Source organism: Rhinopithecus bieti, unplaced genomic scaffold, assembly GCF_001698545.2.
Source record: "Rhinopithecus bieti isolate Rb0 unplaced genomic scaffold, ASM169854v2 scaffold_5626, whole genome shotgun sequence".
Lineage (NCBI taxonomy): Eukaryota > Metazoa > Chordata > Mammalia > Primates > Cercopithecidae > Rhinopithecus > Rhinopithecus bieti.
In genome coordinates this window covers 5064024-5074430 of record NW_016805666.1, presented here as the reverse complement: position 1 = coordinate 5074430, position 10407 = coordinate 5064024, and the positions used below count along the sequence as shown (strand labels likewise).

Genomic DNA, 10407 nt, shown 5'->3' with positions numbered 1-10407 from the left:
TTTTTAAAGTATATACCTTGTACAAAACATTATTTCCTCATAATTTGTAAGTAGTCGTATTAGTCTGTTTTCACACTGCTGATAAAGACCTACCCAAGACTGGGCAGTTTACAAAAGAAACAGGTCTATTGAACTTACAGTTCCACGTGGCTAAGGAGGCCTCACAATCATGGCAGAAAGTGAAAAGTACGTCTCACATGGCAACAGACAAGAGAAGAAAGCTTCTGCAGGGAAGCTCCCATTTTTTTATTTTATTTTATTTTATTTTTTTTGAGACGGAGTCTCGCTCTGTCGCCCAGGCTGGAGTGCAGTGGTGCGATCTTAGCTCACTGCAAGCTCCGCCTTCCAGGTTCCCGCCATTCTCCTGCCTCAGTCTCCGGAGTAGCTGGAACTATAGGCGCCGCCACCTCGCCCGGCTAGTTTTTTGTATTTTTAGTAGAGACGGGGTTTCACCATGTTAGCCAGGATGGTCTCGATCTCCTGACCTCGTGATTCGCCCGCCTCGGCCTCCCAAAGTGCTGGGATTACAGGCCTGAGCCACCGCGCCCAGCCCGGAATCTCCCATTTTTAAAACCGTCAGATCTCGTGAGACTTACTCACTATCACGAGAACAACACCAGACCCGCCAGATTCAATCACCTCCCACCAGGTTCCTCCTGCAACATGTGGGAATTGTGGGAGTTACAATTCAAAATGCGATTTGGGTGGGGACACAGCCAAACCGTATCAGTAGTAAACTAGATAGAATGGATTTTTAAAAAGTAAAGAAAGAGAAAAAGAGAGGGAAGGAAGGAGCGAGATGTATTATTTAACTTGGCAGAGATTTACAGTGAGCACATTCATTCGCTTTCTCACAATCTTTGGGATCAGCTGTGTTTTTGAAGCAGCCCAGTATCCAGGGGTCACCTTTTTGCCAGCTGCCTGGGTCCTGCTGCTTTTGATCACTTTCTCTGGCAGATGTGATGTGATTCTATTTGCCAGCTCGCTCCTTTGAGTCTGCTAACTCAGTACACACTGCTCTCATCTCACTAGCAGGGCTGCCTCTGGGTGAAAGCACTTACTCCTGCCAAAGGTGATCTCCCTTTGGAAGGGCAAGCCCCTGTCATCTCCTGACAGCCCAGACTCCCACGGCAGATGCAGCTCTCCCTCTGGTCCTGGTGTCAGATTCAAAGCCCTGACAAGCTTCCATCAGCAGAAGCTCCCTTTTAATTGCTATAGATCAAAAAGTGCTGAACATGTCAATCAAAATAGATAGAACAGGATAGAGGAAGAGAGGAAAGACTGGGCATTTACCAAGGTAACCCAGGCTTTCTTTATGCCACCTGATCCTACCTGATTAATGGGCTGTTCATTCTCCCACCAATACCATAAACAAAAAGCAACCAATTTCAATGTCCGTATATTGACCCTTACTCTCACGTATTTTCTCTTTCCTATAATTTGTCCCTACAGCTACCTCGTATTTCCATTAGGAGACACCCGTCAATACACACCCATACCTACAAGAGAGAAAGAGAGAGAGCCCTTAGCCACATTTCTTTTTTTAATTTTACATACTTGTTATTCCTTTGTTCCTTCCTATTGCATTCCATCGATGTGGCAAAAAACGTGATTTTCACAGCTGGAAGTGGGCTTCACTAAACAGAGTCTAACAGTTGAGTAAACTAAGGCCAAGAGAATTAATCTGACTTATGCAAGGCTAAACAGAAGCTTTACCTACTACCTCACTTTCTATTTAATGTACGCTTCTATTTCATGACTATGCTAGCTATATTTCAATAGCCTGATCTAAACGCTCCAGAGGCAATCACAGTGCTGGTGCAAAACCAAGCCTACTGTGCCACATTGGCCCTGCCACTCAATAGCTTCCTTCTCTGTGCAGTGAGAACGTGCAGCCTTCCCTACCTCGCAGAAGAGTTGTGAGCATTGCAACTACTGTCTTGGTAATGCTATTCAGTCCAAACACACAGTGAGTTCTAATTTATCGACTATTTCTTTTCTTTTTTTTTTTTTTTTAAACTTTCATGTTAAGTTCAGGGGAACATGCACAGGTTTGTTATATAGACAAATTCGTGTCATGGGGGTTTGTTGAATAGATTATTTCATTACTTAGGTATTAAGTCTAGTATCCATTAGTTATCTGTCCTGATCCAGTCCCTCCTCCCACCCTCTAGCCTCTGAAAGGCTCAGTGTATGTTTTTCCCCTCTATGTGCCCATGTGTTCTCATCATTTAGCTGACACATGCAATATCTGGTTTTCTGTTCCTGCGTTAGTTTTCTAAGGATAATGGCCTCCAGTTCCATCCATATTCCTGTAAATGATATGATCTCATTCTCTTTTATGACTGCATAGTATTCCATGGTGTGTATGTACCACATTTTCTTTATCCAGTCTATCACTGATGGGCATTTAAGCTGATTCCATTTCTTTGCTATTGTAAATAGTACTGCAATGAACATATGTGTGCATGTGTCTTTAGAACAAATTGTATAGTCCTTTGAGTATATACCCAGTTATGGGATTCTTGGGTCAAATGGCACTTCTGTTTTTAGGTCTTTTAGGAATTGCCACACTGTCTTCCACAATGGTTCAACTAATTTACACTCCCACCAGTAGTGTATAAGCGTTCCTTTCTCTCCACAACCTCACCAGCATCTGTTACTTTTTGACTTTTTCATAGTCATCATTCTGGCTAGTATGAGATGGCATCTCATCATGGTTTTGATTTGCATTTCTCTAATGTTCAGTGATTTTGAGTTTTTTTCATATGATTGTTAGCTGTATGTATGTCTTCTTGTGAAAAGTGTCTGTTCATGTCCTTTGCCCACTTTTTAATGCAGTAGTTATTTCTTCCTTGTAAATGTCAGTTCCTTATAGATGCTGGATATTAGACCTTTATTGGATGCATATTTTGCAAACATTTTCTCCCATTCTGTAGGATGTCTGCTCACTCTGTCTATAGTTTCCTTAGCTGTGCAGAAGTGCTTTAATTCTATTTGTCAATTTTTGCTTTTGTTGCAATTGCTTTTGGCATCTTTGTCATGAAATCTTTGCCTGTTCCTATGCCCTGAATGGTATTACCTAGGCTATCTTTCATGGTTTTTATAGTTTGCTGTTTCATATTTAAGTCTTTAATACATCTTGAGTTAATTTTTGTATGTGGCATAAAGAAGAGATCCAGTTTCAATCTTCTGCATATGGCTAGTCAGTTATCACAGCACCATTTATTGAATACAGAATCCTTTCCCCATTGTTTGTTTTTGTATCAACTATTTCTTAAGTAGAAATTAGTATTCAGAAGAAGTAAAACATTTATAGTTTACTCAACTTATTTAATGCATCTCAATAAGTTAGAGACCAACGATCTCCCGAAATTGAGGTTTTCGTGATTTTTTTTTTTTTTTGGTGGATCAACAGACTGAAAAATGTTATTGTCCCAAGTAAACAAGTTTCTAAAATTCTCACTTACTGCCACTTTTGTTTTATAAACTAAAAAAAAAAACAAAACTTAAATTCTAAGTACAATAAGGGGCATAATTTGAAAACCAAAATAATCCTTCCCCAAAACAAATAATACTTTTGATTCTGATGAGAAAATGCTGTCATGGACCAGTGTAACAAGCACTAGAGTTTGAAAGCCCTTGTTTTTATCTCAGCTATAATAAGAAAGAGGCATATTGCCAGAGACTGCGTGCAGCCCTCCTTCTTCCCACCTTCCCATATGTGCCAGGAAGAGGCAAAGCTCAGGGGCTTTGACTGAGACGACATTTTTCTAGGACTCTAAATGAAGCAGCTGTCAGTCACCAAAGACTTATCCAGTGTTCATCAAATCTGCACATAAATTCGATTTGCCAAAGTCAGTATCCAAAAAAAAAAAAATCATCAAACACAGACAACAAGAAAATCTAACAAAATGAACGCTGGAAAAACAGCAAGCTCTGCCCCTTATTGTAAAACTCACCTGTACTTCTAGTGATGTTCATAAAAATGGTGTATGAGAAAACAGACTGAAAGCTTAATAAAAGATCAATGTGAGCTGTGACTGCATGAACGGTGTTCAAATTTAGGAAGCAATAGCTTGAACTCAGTTTTGTGGCAATCAGACCATGCCTGGAGGTGAGATTTGAACAGGTATAAAGACAGACTAAAAGAGACAAGAGGAGACAATCAGAAGTGCAAAGGCCCTGGGCTGTATCATAAAAAGATACTGATGACCCCAGGGGTATCTATGTCAGAGTAGTAACATTTCAGGAGCAACAGTCACTATTTTCAGATGGCTGAAGAGCTGTCATGTAGAAGAGAAAATAGAACTGCCAGAGGCACATGCAGGTCAAAATGATTGGAAACCAAGGAAAATAGACTTATGCAGCATAAAGAAAAAAGTCTAACTCTTATAGTTGCTCCCCTCTCCCCAGCCCCGCCAAAATGGAGTGATTTTCTTGAGCAGTGTTGAGTTCCTTACATTGAGAAGTAAGGAATATCCAGACTGAGGAGCTACACCAGAAAGTCTAACAAAAAGAAACAAGATGGTGCTATAGACTCCAGCTAACAGCCGGAGATGTGAGAATTCTACTATATCATCTTGAACATCTCCCAGCTACTTTTTCAGTCTTGCTTTGCCCACAAGCGAGGCTATCATATATAATAAACTCAGAGCATCTTTACAGTTTGAACATGCTCTGGCTTTTATCAATAACCATATCTGGGTTTTTTCTCTTACCTTTGATACTGGAGCTATCATTTATTGACTATTTTCCTTGAAAAGGGCACTGTAAAATGTTGAAGTATGTTATATTATTATTCCCATTTGAAAGACAGAGAAGCTAACTTTCAGAGCCCATACATAATTTGCCAAAGCCACACAGCTGGCAAGTCAAGGACCTAATTCTAAACCCAAATCTGTCTGAAGCTCTTAAACCACATGGTGCATGGACTGAAAACATTTAAAATTTATTATCTTGAAAGGATTCTCATTTTGTCCTAGCAGTATTTGTTTCGTTGCCAAATCATATGCCTATAAAGTTACACAAATTCCTGATTATCCAAGGATTAACTTGGAGCTCAGCATCACGAAACTGTTGCCCTTCCCTGATCTGTTTTCTTTGATATTAATACAAGCCTCCACGATAATTCCTCTTGTCATGTCCTGGGACTCACTGTCCATAAAAATGATATTTCCAACAACGTGGGATGACGTGTCTTTGGCCCCTCAACCATAGTTGCCTCTCTTTGCACTCCACCTCAGTTATTTACTATACGGGCTCAAGACCTATACCATATCTAAAATATTTTCTTTCTGACTATAACAATTTATCCTTTACACTAACTCCCTTATTTCGTGACCCTTGAACTCTGATCTTGTGGTGATCTGATGGAAAACTGTTCCCTACTCTCCAAGAACGTTACTTCTTGCCCCCAGCCTCATCCAAAGATCTCAGTGCTTTACCTTAACCTCTTTCTCTCCTCTGGCTCTAGACCTCCCTGTTACACACGCCCATCTAAACCCCAACAATGCATCACTCTCAACCATTCACATCTTCTGCTTCTACATAGGGGTTGCCGATGTGGCTGCTGAAACCAAGCAGCTATGAAGATTGATGCCACAATAAATGAGCACAATCCAATCACAGCTGTTTTCTCAATCGACAGTGCTCAGCAATTCCTAGTCAGTCCCTTTTAGTGTTTGCCTCAGCCCTTCCTCTAAACTGCCACCATTCTTCACAAGCTTCTAAATCTCACTGTTCTATTGTAGAACATAACTTGTTGTCGTATTTCACGTTTCTCAAACTTCCAACCTTGCCTCCTCGTTCTCAACACAGGAAATCCCCTTCTACCACATGGAAGGCAAAAAACAAAGAAATCAAAAATAGAAATTCCATTTGCTTTCTACTAGCACATCTATGTACATCTGCATTCTTTTTTCCCTCATCTTCATATTGTATATGACCTATATATACTCTAATTTAATGTTGCACAGGCATACCACTGAGAGATTGCAGATTGAGTTCCAGACCACTGCAATAAAAAAAAATCACAAATATTCCGGTTTCCCAGTGCACATAAGAGTTGTGTTTACACCTTAATATAATTTAAATGTGCAATAGCATTATGTATAGAAAAACAATATACATACCTTAATTAAAAAATATTTTATTGCTAAAAACTGCTAAAGATCCTTCAGCACACTGCAAACTTTTTGCAGGTAGATGGTCTTGCCTTGATGTTGATGGCTGCTAACAGATCAGGGTGGTGGTTGCTAAAAGGTTGGGGTGGCTGTGGCAATTTCTTAAAATTAGACGACAATGAAATTTGCTACATCAACTGACTTATTTTCATGAAAGATTTCTCTGTAGCATATGATGCTATTTGATAGAGTTTTATCCACAATATAACTTTAAAAATTGGAGTCAGTGCTCTCAAACCACGCTGTTGCTTTACCCGCTAAGTTTATATAATGTTTTAAATATTTTGTTTTCATTTTAACAATGTTCACAGCATCTTCAACAGGAGTAGATTCCATCTCAAGAAACCACTTTATTTGCTCATCCAGAAGAAGTAATTTCTTATCCACTCAAGTTTGATCATCAGATTGCAGCAATCCAGTCACATATTCAGGCGCCATCTCCAATTATAGTTATATTGCTATTTCTACCACATTTGCATTTATTTTCTCCACAGGAGTCTGGAACCCCTCCAAGTCATCCATGAGCATTAGAATCAACTTCTTCTGAACTCCTGTTAATGTTGATATTTTAACCTCTTCCCATGAATCATGAATGTTCTTAATGGCATTGCAAATGTGGAATCCCTTCCAGAAGTTTTTCAATTTATTTTGCCCAGATCCAACAGAGGAATGACAATCTATGGCAGCTATGGCCTCACAATATGTATTTTTTAAATAATCAGACTTGAAAGTTCAAATTATTCCTTGATCTATGGGCTGCAGAATGGATGTTGTGTTAGCAGGCATGAAAACAACATTAATATCCTGGTACATCTCTATCAACGCTCTAGGGTGACTAGATTTATCATCAGTGAGCAATAATATTTTAAAAGGAATTTTTTTTCCAAACAGTTGGTCTCAACAGTGGGCTTAAAATATTCAGCAAACGGCCGGGCGCGGTGGCTCAAGCCTGTAATCCCAGCACTTTGGGAGGCCGAGACGGGCGGATCACGAGGTCAGGAGATCAAGACCATCCTGGCTAACATGGTGAAACCCGTCTCTACTAAAAATACAAAAAACTAGCCGGGCGACCTGGCGGGCGCCTGTAGTCCCAGCTACTCGGGAGGCTGAGGCAGGAGAATGGCGTGAACCCGGGAGGCGGCGTGAACCCGGGAGGCGGAGCTTGCAGTGAGCTGAGATCCGGCCACTGCACTCCAGCCTGGGTGACAGAGCGAGACTCGGTCTCAAAAAAAAAAAAAAAAAAAAAAAAAAAAAAAAAAAAATTCAGCAAACAATGCTGTAAGTAGATGTGCTATCATCCAGGTTTCATTTTTCCATTTATAGAGCACAGGCAGAGTAGATTAAGCATAAGTCTTAAGGATTCTCAGATTTTTGGAAGGGTAAGTGTGCACTGACTTCAACTGAAAGTCACCAGCTGCATTAGCTTCTAACAGGAGAGTCAGCCTGTCCTTCGAAGCTTTAAGCCAGGCATTAACTTCACTCCAGCTTTGAGAGTCCTAAATGGCATCTTCTTCCAATACAAGGCTAATTCATCCACATTGAAAATCTGTTGTTTGGTGTAGCCACTTTCATCAATTATCTTTGCTAGATCTTCTGGACAATTTGCTTCTGAAGCAGCTGACTTGCTGTTCCATCTTGCACTTTCATGTTATGGAGGTGGTTTCCTTCGTTAAACTTCATGAACCAACCTCTACTAGCTTCAAACTTTCCTTGTGCAGCTTTCTCACCTCTCTCATAGTTCACAGAATTGAAGAGCATCAGGGCCTTCTTCTATATTAGGCTTGGCTAAAGGAGACATTGTGGCTGGTTTGATCTTCTATCCAGAGAACTAAACCTTTCTCCCTATAAGCAATAAGGCTCTTTCACTTTATCCCTCGTGTATTCACTGGAGTAGCACTTTTAATTTCCCTCAAAACCTTTTACATTCACAACTTGGCTGTTTGGTGCAGGAAGCCTAGCTTTCAGCCTGTCTCAGCTTTTGACATACGTTCCTCACTGAACTTCAATTTCTAGCATGAGATTGAAAGCATGAGATGCTTTCACTTGGGTACTTGGAGGCCATTGTAGGGTTATTAAATAGCCTAATTTCAATATTGTTGTATCTCAAGGAATACTGAGGCCTGAGGTGAGGGAGAGAGTGAGGGGAATGGCTATTGGTAGAGCCGTCAGAACACACACAATATTTATCTATTAAATTAACCATCTTATTTGGGCATAGTTGATGATGCCCCAAAACAATTACAATGGTAACATTCAGGATCACTGATTGCAAATCACCATAACAGATAAAACAATAATGAAGAAGTCTGAAATACTGTTAGGAAAATGGTGCTGAGACTTGCTCAATGCAGGGTTTCCACAAACCTTCAAATAAAAAACAACAAACAAACAAACAAAAAATATTTGAAAGACAATGAGCTATGCCTATAAAAGGCCAGTTTCTTATATATGCATATATAGGTGTATATTAGGCAAATTTCTCATATATGTAAGGGCAATTTCTTATAGATACATATTTAGGTCTGTGTTTTATGTACATATAAAACGTATATGACTATATATCTCTGGCTCCTCTATCAGGAATTTTATTGTCAATAATGCACTTTTATTATTTTTCTTTTTTTTTGAGGCAGAGTCTGGCTCTGTAACCCAGGCTGGAGTGCAGTGATGTGACCACAGTTCACTGCAGCCTCGAACTCCCAGGCTCAAGCGATCCTCCCACCTCAGCCAGTCAAGTAGCTGGGACTGCAGGCACGCACCACCACGACGGGCTACTTTTTGCAATAATGCACTTTCTTTTCTATTTTCTTCAAACTCTTCTCTTAAAGCCTACTTGTCAATATTCTCAGATTTTCTACAGTTAGCATCTACTACTAGTATATTTGAAACACAATGAGACATGCATACTCATTGATACAGTACTGCTTTTGTAAAGGTAGGATTTTGTTTTTTTTTTTCTAATTGAATTAGTGCCTTGGTTTTCACATTCAGCCAATCCAGCAGACTCAGTCTGGGAGTGCTTCAAGGTTAATACTGTCTTGCCATCTCCGGGTGCTCTCTGCTGGCAAAATGAGAGTACAACATGTAAAGAAACAGTTCAGTCTGGGGAAGGTGAGACACCACTTCATACTTACCAATTACTGGGAAGTTTATAAAATGCCATTACTTTGGAAGGCCAAGGCAGGCGGATTATCTGAGGTCAGGAGTTTGTGACCCGTCTGGCCAACATACTGAAACCCCGTCTCTACTAAAACTACAAAAAAAAAAATTAGCCAGGTGTAGTGGCGCATGCCTGTAATCCCAGTTACTCAGGAGGCTGAGGCAGGAGAATCGCTTGAACCCAGGAAGCGGAGGTTGCAGTGATCCGACATCTCGCTATTGCATTCAAGCCTGGATGACAACAGCGAAACTCTGTCTCAAAACAAACAAACAAACACTTTCACTTCCGTAATTGTATAACACTAGTTAACATGTTTAAATGTTGCTCATTTAAGCTGATGTAGATAACAGGTGAACTGTCCAATATGGTAGTTACTAGTCGCCTGAGCACTTGAAAAGTACCTAGTTCAAATTGAAAGTCTTATAAATATACACCATATTTGAAGAGTTACAGTGGCAAAAACAAATGTCAAATATATAATAATGTATTGATTACATGCTAAAATACTATTTTAGATACATTAAAATTTTCTCAACTCATAATTTTCTACCTTTTAAAATATGGTTACTAGAAAATTGTAAATCACATATATCTCTTGCATTGTTTTTCTGCTTTACAATATGCTACAGATAGCACATTCTGAAGTGATAGTATCAGGCAGAAACTTCAAAGTAGGTGGTGAAAAATGGTTAGATGACACCTGAAATTCTCATGCAGACTGACGGTATAAAATCACTGGGAAAACAAAAATCTGAGAGAGATTTTATCAATTTTTTTGTGTGTTTTAAGATGGAGTCTTGCACTGTCACCTGGGCTGGAGTGCAGTGGCGCTCTCGGCTCACTGCAATCTCTGCCTCCTCGTTCAAGCAATTCTCCTGCCTCAGCCTCCCGAGTAGCTGGGATTACAGGTGCCCACCACCATGTCTGGCTAATTTTGTGTATTTTTAGTAGAGACAGGGTTTCATGATCATGTTGGCCAGGCTGGTCTCAAACTCCTGACCTCAGGTGATCCACCCACCTCGGCCTCCCAAAGTGCTAGATTACAGGTGTGAGTCACCGTGC

At 40.1% G+C, this 10407-nt stretch overlaps 1 long non-coding RNA gene across 2 annotated transcripts in view; it reads right to left on the bottom strand.

The window, feature by feature from the left end:
* Positions 1-9416, bottom strand: part of LOC108530484 (uncharacterized) — a 24387-nt gene extending 14971 nt beyond the window's left edge. For both annotated transcript variants that reach the window (XR_001885844.1, XR_001885845.1), the window contains exon 1: positions 9320-9416. This is a non-coding gene — a long non-coding RNA (uncharacterized LOC108530484). The remainder of the gene's footprint in view (positions 1-9319) is intronic.
* Positions 9417-10407: the final 991 nt, after the last annotated feature.